General features: G+C 42.6%; 1 protein-coding gene across 5 annotated transcripts in view; it reads right to left on the bottom strand.

The window, feature by feature from the left end:
* RPGRIP1 (RPGR interacting protein 1) overlaps nucleotides 1-4,531 on the bottom strand; it is a 64,728-nt gene extending 60,197 nt beyond the window's left edge. For all 5 annotated transcript variants that reach the window (XM_059706939.1, XM_059706949.1, XM_059706957.1 and 2 more), the window contains exon 1: nucleotides 4,440-4,531. The gene's annotated coding sequence lies outside the window, so the exon portion shown is untranslated. The remainder of the gene's footprint in view (nucleotides 1-4,439) is intronic.
* Between the last annotated feature and the right edge of the window lie 8,830 nt (nucleotides 4,532-13,361).

The following is a 13,361-nucleotide window of genomic DNA, read 5'->3' as shown; positions in this document are numbered from 1 at the left end:
TGTACAAAAATCAACCAATGAATGCATCAGTAAGTGGAACAACAAATCGATGTTTCTCTCTCTTTCAAATTAATCTTTTAAAAAAGAATTCCTACCTGGCCGGTGTGGCTCAGTGGTTGAGCATCAACCTATGAACCAGGAGGTCATGGTATATATATATATATATATATATATGTATATATATATATATATATATATATATATACACTAGAGGCCCGGTGCACAAAAATTTGTGCACTGGGGGGGGGTCCCTCAGCCCGGCCTGTGCCCTCTCACAGTCTTGGACCCCTCGGGGGATGACCATCTGCTGGCTGAGGCCTGCTCCCCAGGGGATTGGGCCTAAGCTGGCAATCAGACATTCCTCTGGCAGCCCGGTAGCCCTTGGGGGATGTCCACTTGCCAGCAGGGAGCAGACCTAAGCTGCAGTCGGACATCCTTAGCGCTGCTGAGGAGGCAGGAGAGGCTCCCACCACCACCGCTGTACTGGCAGCCGTCAGCCTGGCTTGTGGCTGAGCAGAGCTCCTCCAGGTGGGAGCTCAATGACCACCAGAGGGCAGCTCCTGCATTGAGCGTCTGCCCCCTGGTGGTCAGTGTGTGTCATAGTGACCAGTCATTCCCAGTCTTTCTGCTGTTAGGGACAGTTTGCATATTACCTTTTTACCAAATAGGATAGAGGCCTGGTGCACGGGTGGGGGTTGGCTGGTTTGCCCTGAAGGATGTCCCTGATCAGGGTGGGGGTCCCGCTTGGGTGCCTGGCCAGCCTGGATGAGGGGCTGAGGGCTGTTTTCAGGCTGCCCACACCCCCTTCAGGGTGGGGGTCCCCACTGGGGTGCCTGGCCAGCCTGGAAGAGGGGCTGATGGCTGTTTTCTTGCAGGCCAAGCCTGCAACTGAAGCTCCCAGTCTCTCCTTTTTTTCTTTTCTTTTTATTCTGGTATTTATTTACCTTCTGTAATTAAAACTTTGTTGCGGCTCCAGCTATGAGACCGGCTGACTGAAAGAAGGTTTCTGGGGCTTGTTTAGCTTCTATAATTGAAACATAGTTGCATTTCGGAGCTGTTGCTTTCAGGCTCAGAGCCGGGCGGCGGCAGGCGGAGAACCTTGGCTTCCTCCATCGCCGGGGCAACCAAGCCTCATGTTCGCTTCAGTGGCTGCTGGCCACCATCTTGGTTGGCAATGAATTTGCATATCACCCTGATTAGCCAATGGGAAGCGTAGGGGAGGTATGGTTAATTACCATGTTTGTCTATTATTAGATAGGATCCTAACTAATAAAAGACAAAGATGCTAATTGACTGTACCTTCGCTTTGACCATCAGCCAATCAGAGTGATATGCAAATTAACCGCCAACAAAGATGGCAGCTAATTTGCATACTGCAGGCAGGGCAGGCCAGCGCAAGCCGCCATCCGGGCCCCGTGTGCAGCCCTGGGCAGCACGCTGCCTTATCCCCGCCACCAGCCGGGACCCCCATGTGCTGCCTAAGCCCAACTGCCATCCGGGACCCAGTGGCGATCTGTGAGCAGGAAAGCGCAGCCCACAGGCAGCACCTAGCAGGGCCTGCCCCTGGGTCTTCGCGGCAATCTGTGACCAGGAAAGCATGGCCTGCAGGCAGCACCCCACCCTGGCCACAGCTCAGGGGAGAGAACAACATGCAGTGGAGGCCAGGAGCCTGAGAGATCAACACAGAGGGGTGCCTGCTCCAAGCCTCCACAGTGTGGCTGGGGGCAGGCCCCCAGCAGACACACACACACACACACACACACACACACACAGGATGCTTGCTCTGAGCCTCTGCTGCCAGACTGTGGCCATCAGTAGGACATTCAATGAGGGTTCCCAGACTGTGAGAGGGGCAGGCTGGGCTGAGGGAACCCCACCCCCAGTGCACAAATTAGGGAACCCCACCCCCCAGTGCACGAGTTTCCTGCACCGGGCCTCTAGTAATAAATATTTTATTTATTTATTTCAGAGAGGAAGTGAGAGGGAGAGAGACAGAAACATAAATGCTGAGAGAGAATTATTGATCAGCTGCCTCCTGCACACCCCACACTGGGGACCAAGCCTGCAAGCTGGGCATGTGCCGTGACCGAGAATCGAGCAGTGATAAGTCGATGCTCAACCACTGAGCCACACTGGCTGGGCAAGTTTATAAGCTCTTTTGAGAATATCTTTGTATGTATATTGCCTAACACAGTACCTGGTATCTGTAGACATATAGTAATTTTTCAGCAGATGTAGTATTACAATATTGGATTGTGACAGTAATTGTTTTTCTTTTTACAATTGGTTTTAATGATTTTTACAGTTTTGTGTTAATCCCCTCACCCCCTAAGAACACAGTGAGAGAGAGCCATAATGGTATCACAGATCTGAGTAGAAGAGAGAAGGAGGAAAAAAAATTCAAAAAGCAGGTGACAAATATGCTTAAAGGAATGTCAGTACCATTTTAAAAAATATATATTTTTATTGATTTCCGAGAGGAAGGTAGAGGGAGAGATAGAAACATCAATGATGAGAATCATTGATCGGCTGCCTCCAGCACACCCCCTACTGGGGATCGAGCCTGCAACCCAGGCTTGTGCCCTTGATTGCAGTCTGCAGGCCAATGCTCTATCCACTGAGCCAAACCAGCTAGGGCAGTAGCATTTTAGTAGGGAAATAATGCTACAAAAATATTCCTATTCTTTAAAAATTCAAGGGATGAGTAGGCCTGTGTGGGTTTTAACATTATACAGAAGCAGGGTTTTAACATTTCAGTTTAACATGGATTAGAGATTTAAGATTTCCTGTGTAAGGAATTAACTTTAGCAGTTCCAACAAATATTCAAGTCTCTGAAAGGGGGACTGCAGTTGAGTTGAAGGTTTGGGGGGAGAAGGTAACAAATTATGAAGAGATCCTTGAAGAGAATAGTTTTCCAGTGAGTTAGGGAACCCAGGAGGAGCTGATCTCATGTAAGAGGACAGAGGCAAATGAGACGTAAGCACTGAGAAAGATACTTGGAACAGAGCCGGAGAAAGACTGTGGAGAAAAGTGTAGTCTCCGTAACTGGATTGTACGAATGCTCATAAAGGATGGTAGGAACCCCTGGAATTTGGATTGAACTTAATTTGACAAATATTAATGTGTGTCCATTTTGTTCAATTGCTACTAAAAGAAAAATAGAGCCCTTGCTCTCAGGAAGTGAATAATTAAGATAAAAATGAGCCCTGGCCGGTTTTCTCAGTGGTTAGAGCATTGGCCTGTAGACTGAAGGGTCACAGGTTTGATTTCTGGTCAAGGGCATGTACCTTGGTTGCAGGTTCTCCAACCCCAATAGGGGTGTGTGTGAGAGAGGCAACCAATGATGTGTGTCTCTCTCCCTTCCACTGCCTCTAGAAATCAATGGAAAAAAATATCCTCAGGTGAGGATTAAAAGAAAGGGGGCTGGGAGGAGAATGAGAAAAGCACATGTTTAACTGTGAGGTAAAATATATAAAGTCAATCAATCAAAGAAAAACAAAACAAAGTGAGAGAGGAAAGGAAGACTGAGGCTCACATTCACTTGAAGGATCAGATAAAGCATTATGGAGGGAGGGTTGTTGGAGTCTAGGAGGGATTTTGGCAGGTTCCATACAGAGGACAGTTTGAATAGAGTCAGGGATGGGCAAAGAGCAGAGTGGTCTTGCACAATAGCAGGTAGCCATGACGAGTTTAAGAAAGAGTTGTGAGCCAGACCGGTTTGGCTCAGTGGATAGAGATTCAGCCTGTGGACTGAAGGGTCCCAGGTTCGATTCCGGTCAAGGACATGTACCTTGGTTGCGGGCACATCCCCAGTAGGGGGTGTGCAGGAAGCAGCTGATCAATGTTTCTCTCTCATTGATGTTTCTAACTCTCTATCCCTCACCCTTCCTCTCTGTAAAAAATCAATAAAATACATTTAAAAAAAAAAAAAAAAGAAAGAAAGAAAGAGTTGTGAGAATTTAAGTGCATATTTTGGAAGACCTTGCCTTTAAAATAGAGGTGTTCTATTCATTCTGTCAAAATGGCCAGCAAGTTATATATTTCGAGCAAAAGAGCATTAAAGTTAGAGCAGCAAAAGAGCTGTAGGAAGACTCATCTGCTGTTAATTAGAAAGACTGGCAAAGAGGAGGAGTGTTAAGAGGATAGATATTGCCATGGTTCTGGCAAGAAGCTTTGAAATAGGAGGGGTATTAGGGGAGGGGTGGCAGAGTGGGATGAATCACAAAGACCCCGAGGAAGGAGAATCAAGACTTGGTAATTAGTTGGATGTGGGATGGAATAAAGAGGGTGACAGGATTAAAGATGACCGAATGATGTTGTGCCTAATGCCTCGGAGGCTGGTGGTACAATAAAAAATGAATAAACTACTTCACTGTTCTCAAAAACACCCCATGGAAAGAAATAGGAGACCATAAATATGTATTAGATATAAACTTACAGTTTTTGCTTCCTCCAGAGAGTCTGCTCTAATTCCTTTCTCTGACTTTTGTGGTGTCCTCTAGTACTCTAGAATCCTCTTGTCTGCCTGGCTTATTAGGAGAGGAGTTAATACCGTTCTGTTTAGCTCTTCAGATGTTAACTCCTTGTAGAGCAGAGCTGGAAGGCTATGCCTTTTCTCTATGCATATTGTAGTTGGAGAAAGAGCACCTAAAAGAATGCTTAATACACCAATTTCTCAACCAAAACTAAAGCTGAAAGCATTTGTTTCATTTGAGATTAATAGAAATTTTTTGGTGTTAGTAGAATGATCTTTAAATCGCTCCCTGAAGGGTAGCAACAGGGGAGATTTTCTGGATACCTGAGATCTCTTTGACGAGAACAAACAGATGCTCCACTGGCGGGAACAAGGAAAAGAATGTGTATCTTCCATTTAACTGTGACCATAGTTTCCAAACCAAACACTGGGATGTAATTATGCAACAACAGGAACTGATATTTGAAAATAAGAAGTTCGTTAAATCCTTCATGGCTAGTCACTGCATTCATATTATACATTAAGTGGAATGGTCTCAATTATTACATGAAATTCTCTCTTTTATGCACTCATTGTGTGCATTGGGAAAGCTCCCATTCTGGATACTGACATGAAATGCAGGGATTCCCAGGAGGGTAAGAAAATATTTAATGGGCCCTGTGTGATTTCCCTATATCCTATCAAATCCACTTATATAATAAAGAGGTAATATGCAAATTGACCATCACGCACTCTCACAAGATGGCCACCCCCATGTGGTCAAAGATGGCCATACCCATGTGGTCACAAGATGGCCACCACAAGATGGCTGGCAGGGGAGGGCAGTTAGGGGTGACCAGGCCTGCAGGGGAGGGCAGTTAGGGGCAACCAGGCCTGCAGGGGAGGGCAGTTGGGGGCGACCAGGTCTGCAGGGAAGGGCAGTTGGGGACAACTGGGCCTGCAGGGGAGCAGTTAGGCATCGATCAGGCTGGCAGGGGAGTGGTTAGGGGGTGATCAGGCTGGCAGGCAGAAGCAGTTAAGGGCAATCAGTCAGGCAAGCAGGCAGGCAAGCAGTTGGGAGCCAGCAGTCCCGGATAAGAGAGGGATGTCTGGCTGCCGGTTTAGGCCCGATCCAGGCTTAAACCGGTATTCAGACATCCCCCGAGGGGTCCCAGATTGGAGAGGGTGCAGGCTGGGTTGAGGGACCCTCCCCCAGAGCATGAATTTCATGCACTGGGCCTTTAGTAATAAAATAAAATAAAATAAATTGGAGGAGACTATTAGAAAGTATAGAAATCATCCAGAACATAAATTTCCCAGTGAAAAGAGGAAAACTCAACATAATATTTTTCTAAGTCTAGTGTCAAGTTATAAAAAGTGGCCTTTTTCACACCCAAGATTGCTTCTTACCCAAGCTATTTCACAATTTTTTTTAGTTCAAAAGTTGTTATAGCGCCAAAACCGGTTTGGCTCAGTGGATAGAGCGTCGGCCTGCGGACTGAAAGGTCCCAGGTTCGATTCCGGTCAAGGGCATGTACCTGGGTTGCGGGTGCATCCCCGGTGGGGGATGTGCGGGAGGCAGCTGGTCGATGTTTCTCTCTCATCGATGTTTCTGACTCTCTATCTCTCTCCCTTCCTCTCTGTAAAAAATCAATAAAATATATTAAAAAAAAAAAAAAGTTGTTATAATGTGATTTCTTCCTGTCTAAAGTTTTGTATATTCTTATTGTTTTATTCTTCCCCAATATTCCCTGATTCCTTCTGCTTTTTTTTCTTTATTGATTAAGGTATTACATATGTGTCCTTAACCCCCAAATGCCCCTCCACCTCCCTGCTCATGCCTTCACCCCCCTAGTGTCTGTGTCCATTGGTTATGCTTATATGCGTTCATACAAGTCTTTTGGTTTGTCTCTCCTCCTTACACCAACCCTCCTCTGCCTTCCCTCTGATGTTTTTTTTTCTTTATTGATTAAGGTATTACAAATGAGTCCTTATCCCCTCATAGTCCCCCAACTCCCCCAGTCCTGCCCTCACCCTCACCCCGTGTTGTCTGCGTCCATTGTTTATGCTTATATGCATGCATATAAGTCCTTTGGTTGATCTCTCCCCTTACCCCCACCCTCCCCTACTTTCTCTTTGAGGTTTGAGCATCTGATCAATGCTTCTCTGTTTTTGTTCATCGGTTTATGTTGTTCATTATAATCCACAAATGAGTGAGATCACGTGATATTTATCTTTCTCCAACTGACTTATTTCGCTTAGCATAATGCTCTCCAGGTCCATCCATGCTGTTGCAAATGGTAAGAGTTCCTTTCTTTTGACAGCAGTGTAGTATTCCATTGTGTAGATGTACCACAAGTCCCAGACTGTTATTTCCTCCTTAGTTCAGAATAACATACACACCTTATTCTGCTTTACTGTTTTAGAATTTTCATGCTTATGTGAATTTCCTGTGCATATACGTTGAGTGGCCAGATTATTATGACCACCCCATCAGTACAATGAAGTGAATTAGTTATGCAAATAATAATAATAATAATAATAATAATAATAATAAGACTTTGAGAGTATTTGCATAGGAAGTTTTCAATATTTAGTATTTTTGGAAGTGTCAATGAAGTACTGATGGGGTGGTCATAATAATCTGGCCACTCAGTGTGTGTGTGTGTGTGTGTGTGTGTGTGTGTGTGTGTATTTTTTTTCCTGTGCGTATATATTAAAACATGATTTTCTCCTGTCACTTTGATTATTCAACTAGCCATAAGAATCAATATGGGAAGGGGGAGAATCTTCCCTTCCCCCACAACTTCTGAATGTGGAATGAAGACTTTGTTTCATGTTAAAGGAATTTCAGTCATCAATAAGGAGTTGGAGATATAAGGTTTTTTGTGATTAAAAAAGCATTGGAAGCCCTTGCTAGTTTGGTAAGTAGATAGAGCATCAACCTGGGGCCTGGAAGGTCCTGGGTTCGATTCCAGTCAAGGGCACATGCCAAGGTTTCAGTTTGGATCTCTACCAGTGATGTTTCTCTCTCTTCCTCTTCCTTCCTCTCTGAAATCAGTAAGAGTATATTTTTTAAAAAAGTAATGGAAAGGGCCCGGCCGGCATGGCTCAGTGGTTTAGTGTCAACTTATGAACCAGGAGGTCACTGTTCAATTCCAGGTCAGGGCACATGCCCCAGTTGCAGGCTCTATCCCCAGTGTGGGGTTTGCAAGGGGCAGCCAATCAATGATTCTCTCTCATCATTGATGTTTCTATCTCTCTCTCCGTCTCCCTCTCCCTTCCTCTCTGAAATAAATAAATATATATTAAAAATATTAATAAAATAAAAAATAAAGAGAGAGGAAGGGAGAGGGAAAGAAACATTGAAGTGACAAGGATACATGGAGCAGCTGCTTCCTGCACATGCCCCCCACCGGGGATCAAGCAGGAAACCTGGGAATGTGCCCTGAACTGGAATGGAACTGGTGACTCTTTGGTGCATGGGAGGAAGCCTAACCAACTGAACTCCACTGGCCAGTGCAGTAAAACCAGACTTTTCTAAGTTTCAGAGGAACATTTTGGCATCTAATTCCAGAGTCACAAGATTCCACATTAACTGGGAAGATAACACAGAAAAAGTGGAAGATGCAGAGAGCAGTAATCCAAATCTACAGTCACTTCTTCCAACAGATGCATTACCTTCAGCATCAAAGGGATGGTCCACGTCAGAAAACTCACTAAATGTTATGTTAGAATTCCACATGGACTGCATGTGACCGCCTCCCATCTCTTTAGTACAAATTAAGCTATTAAAACACAGAACTATTTCCCTGAAATTCTGTAAGTCATACTCACTAAGACACAATGTGAAGAATTTGTTTAAAAACCATCCTGTAGAAAGTTTATAAGAAAACCAGTATTTGAGCAAATTGTGGATTATAAATACAACTATTTTTTTTTTAAATATATTTTATTGATTTTTTACAGAGAAGAAGGGAGAGGGACAGAGAGTCAGAAACATCGATGAGAGAGATCGATCAGCTGCCTCCTGCACGCCCCCCACCGGGGATGTGCCCGCAACCAAGGCACATGCCCTTGACCGGAATCGAACCCGGGACCCCTGAGTCCACAGGCCAACGCTCTATCCACTGAGCCAAACCGGTTCGGCTACAACTATTTTTAAGTAATTTTTCTCTAATGTGTTATTTTATTTGTTCTGAAACTAATCTGATTAAATCATATATATTAAAAAAAGTGTTTGGACATTTTTGTTCCCAATTTTATTTGGTTTAAATTTGAATTTGAAACAGGGTACTAGAAGAGGGCAAAGACAGGATAAATGGTGAAGGAAGGAGACTTGACTTTGGGTGGTGAACATACAATACAACATACAGATGATGTATTATAGAATTGTATACTTGAATCCTATATAAATTTATTAACCAAATGTCACCCCAATAAATTCAATAAGAAATTTAAGAACCTTTCTATTATTGCATTATAAAAAATTTAAATTTGAAAGTTGATACTTGATTCGGTTGTTGGAAACCTTTACTCACAGAAGCTTAATAAGGTTTTCTCTTGCTTTTTAGGACTTGTTAGAATGAAAGGGACTTTAATGGTATCTCCTCAATGCTTGAATCTGCCCAGTGAAATGTGTGCTAGCATGTAGTTTACCTTTTACCTTATTGTCCCTATTTCTACATTTCTTTACATTTCCAAAATTTACCATCCTTTGACCCTCTGCTATGCCAGAAGGGAATGGTAGTCAGGGTTCTTTGGACATGAGGTAGTGAGCAAGAAACTAAGTTCTGAGGTTTTAGGTAACTGAATGTGCATTGAAATGACAAAAAGTCAGTAGTCAGGGGTGGAGTTGTGGAATACGTAGTAACAAAAAATAAGAGATACAATATTGGAAATGTTTTCCAGAGATTAAGACAGGTCTTCAAAATTGTATATAAAAATGTCCTTGAGTAAATTGTATAATGGTCAGTCACGTGAAACGTAATTACTAAATGAAATGTAGTTTCATATTTGAAAGGATCTGGGCCAGTTTACATAGTATTTTTAAAAAAATATATTTTATTGATTTTTTACAGAGAGGAAGGGAGAGGGATAGAGAGTTAGAAACATCGATGAGAGAGAAACATCAATCAGCTGCCTCCTGCACACTCCCCACTGAGGATGTGCCCGCAACCAAGGTACATGCCCTTGACCGGAATCGAACCTGGGACCCTTCAGTCTGCAGGCCGATGCTCTATCCACTGAGCCAAACCGGTCAGGGCCATACTATTTTTTTTTATAACATTTAGATATTTGCTTAGAAGGTCAATTTCTCCCATAATAATAAAATAAGTACTAATTATGAAATGTAAGAGTTGTGAACTGAAAAGCACTTTGTAACCTGTACAAAGATTAGTATAATAAAATCTTGTGCGTCAGAGCCAGGATAAAATCTTGTGCGTCAGAACCAGGATAAAATCTTGTGCGTCAGAGCCAGAAGGAGAACAGATGGCAAGTATGTTAAAGAAGGCTTAACCTATAGGAAGCCAGATTTAGGTCATTGCTAGGAGGAAAATTAAAAGAGGAGCAAAGAGACAAAGGAAAAGATGGAGAAAAACATTTAGTAGTGTCAACATAAGACCTGTAAGAATGTCCAAACCTGTAAGAATTTTTATGAGTTTATTTGATCCAAACTGATGACAATTGCTTGGAAGCAAAATCTCAACAGATTTTTCCAGAAAATGGCAGTTTTACCATTTATTTTACACATCAGAATCAAAGGGGAAGATGTATGATGGTCCCTAGATTGGATAAAAAGGAAAATGAATAGATACATATTTCTTTTACCTTGGTGGATACAGGATACTTAACAATTAACATTTACAGCACAGAAAGATGGTATGAGGGAGAATAAGATAACAGTGAGGGTTTCTGTGGTCTCATGTTCTGACAGGAGCTTGTGCCCTGAGAGGTTTGGAAAGAAGATTACTCTGACATTTCAAAGGAATGTTATCATAGATGCAAAAAAGACAATAGGCAGCTCAGTTAAAGATTGGCCTTTGTCAAGAAAGATATCCGCCCAGGATGTGACTACCTGCCATGACTGCTTTTAGTTAGGAATTTTTATGTTCAGACCATCATAGGTCTCTGCATGGTAGGCCTCCTCTAAGCTTGTTAGGTTTAGTATGTGGCCCCTTTTTCATCCACAGTAAGAAGGGGGAACAGAAATTGAGGAATTAGAAAAGACAGGAAGATTTTTTGATTAAGTGACTTATTTTTATAATATCTCTTTTAAGTGGCTGGAGCCTATATGATATATGTCTCAAAACACTGTGTGGGAGAAACAAAATTTCCTCTACCTTCAAGGTTCTTTTTGCTGGTCTAATAATTAAATAGATAGAAGAAAGATTAGCAAGAAATGATAACTAAATTCATTACATACATACGTATGAGAATGTTGGTGGGGAGAATGGCACCAGGTATTAGACTAGTAGGGTTAGACCGGACCTTGGTTAGGCAAACTTGGTACTTGAGTTCTGGTTAGGAAAGAATTCACAGGACTGGTTGTTAATTTTTTTTGTATTCCTCATTTCTATCCTAACTGACATAGGGGTAAACTCTTGAAAAGCATGCAAGAAAGAATATACTAAAATATTAATAAATATTGAAAACATAAATAAGTAGGGAATGACATAGATCATGCATTAAAACTGATTTCTGGTAAAATGAAAAGTAGTTTTCTTTTTAAATATATTTTATTGGTTTTTTACAGAGAGGAAGGGAGAGGGATAGAGAGTGAGAAATATCGGTGAGAGAGAAACATCAATCAGCTGCCTCCTGCACACCTCCTACTGGGGATGTGCCCGCAACCCAGGTACATGCCCTTGACTGGAATTGAACCTGGGACCTTTCAGTCCGCAGGCCAACGCTCTATCCACTGAGCCAAACCGGTTAGGGCAAAAAGTAGTTTTCATTAACATCTTATGGACATTTTTATTCTATAAGAACAATAAATAATAAAACATTTTGGTGTTTATTGTTGTTTACTTAAGTCAAGAATTATATTAATTATATGTCAACCTCACATTCTCTGGGTCCTTCTGAGTAAGTGCTATATCTATACTAATCTATACTAATAAAAGCATAATATGCTAATTAGACCAAACGACCATCCGGACTTCTTTCCAGACAAAGTCGCGGTGGTGGAGGCCGTGGCAGAGGTGGTTAGGGGCAATCAGGCCAGCAGGGGAGCAGTTACGGAGTGATCAGGCTGTCAGGGGAGCAGTAAGGCGGCAATCAGGCCAGCAGGGGAGTAGTTAGGGATCGATCAGGCCAGCAGGCAGGCAAGCAGTTAGGAGCCAGCAGTCCTGGATTGTGAGAGGGATGTCTGACTGCTGGTTTAGTCCCGATAGGGATTGGCCTAAACTGGCAGTCGGACATTCCCTGAGGGGTCCCAGATTGGAGACGGTGCAGGCCAGGCTGAGGAAACCCCTCCTTCCGTGCACGAGTTTCGTGCACCAGGCCTTTAGTGCAATATATAATAAGGAAAAGATAGTCGACCAGTCTGTTCTGAGACAATAGTAATTTCCCCTACAAGTAAAAGTTAATGATTAATTTCATACAAATTACACTCTGTTTAAGGTGCTGGGACACTGTAATAGGTAATAAGCAGGGAGAATATTGAGAGGAATAGGAATTAAACTCTTCCATCAAAAAACTTATCATCCGCCAAAACCGGTTTGGCTTGGTGGATAGAGCGTCGGCCTGCGGACTGAAGGGTCCCAGGTTCGATTCCGGTCGAGGGCATGTACCTTGGTTGCGGGCACATCCCCAGTGGGAGATGTGCAGGAGGCAGCTGATCGATGTTTCTCTCTCATCGATGTTTCTAACTCTCTATCTCTCTCTCTTTCTCTCTGTAAAAAATCAATAAAATATAAAAAAAAGGGAAAGAAATTGTCAAAAAAACAAAAAACAAACAAACAAAAAAACTTATCATCCAGGAGGGGAGAATGCTGAGTGTAAAGTTAACCACAGTGCTATGAGGTACTTTTAAATGAACTGCAATATGGTAATTGAGCTGAGCTTTAAGCATTTTTTTTTTTTGAAAAAAATCAACTTTATTTTTTCTAGGTTAAAAAAAATAGAACCAGCTATTAATTTTTGTTGAGAAAATGCTTCTTTTGGTGTTCACATCTCAATTTCTGAAAAGGTAATCTGGTCATTTTTTTTAAATATATATATTTTATTGATTTTTTTACAGAGAGGAAGAGAGAGAGTTAGAAACATCGATGAGAGAGATGCATCAATCAGCTGCTTCCTGCACACCTCCTACTGGGGATGTGCCCACAACCAAGGTACATGCACTTGACTGGAATCAAACCTGGGACCTTTCAGTCTGCAGGCCGACGCTCTATCCATTGAGCCAAACCAGTAAGGGCGAGCTTTAAGCATTTTAAGGATGTTTCCCTTTGATTACTTGTTCAAAGTTGACAATTTGAAAAATAAAGAAAAGCACATACACAAAAAAGCACATGTAATTTCCCTACCAGGAGAGAACCATTATTAATATTTTAGTATATTCTTTCTTACATGCTTTTCATTTTTCCTTTTAAAGTAGACTAATGCACCTGTCCCGTGTGGCTCAGTGGTTGAGCACCAACCCATGAACCAAAAGGCCCTTAATTCGATTCCCAGTTGGGGCACATTCCTGGGTTATGGGCTCGATCCCCAGTAGGAGGCGTATGGAGAATAACTGACCAATATTTCCTTCTCTGTTGTAAATGTTTCCCTCCACGTCTCGCGTGGTTCAGGGTTCAGGATCTGGAAGAGGAGCCTCACACAAATGAAAGAAAAGACAAGAAATAATTTGGAAATATTGGGGGGCCAGGCGGGTAAGTCCAACTCAAGAGGAAAGACTTCCCC

The sequence above is a fragment of the Myotis daubentonii genome, chromosome 1 (genome assembly GCF_963259705.1).
Source record: "Myotis daubentonii chromosome 1, mMyoDau2.1, whole genome shotgun sequence".
NCBI lineage: Eukaryota > Metazoa > Chordata > Mammalia > Chiroptera > Vespertilionidae > Myotis > Myotis daubentonii.
This window is presented reverse-complemented; position numbering and strand designations above follow the sequence as displayed.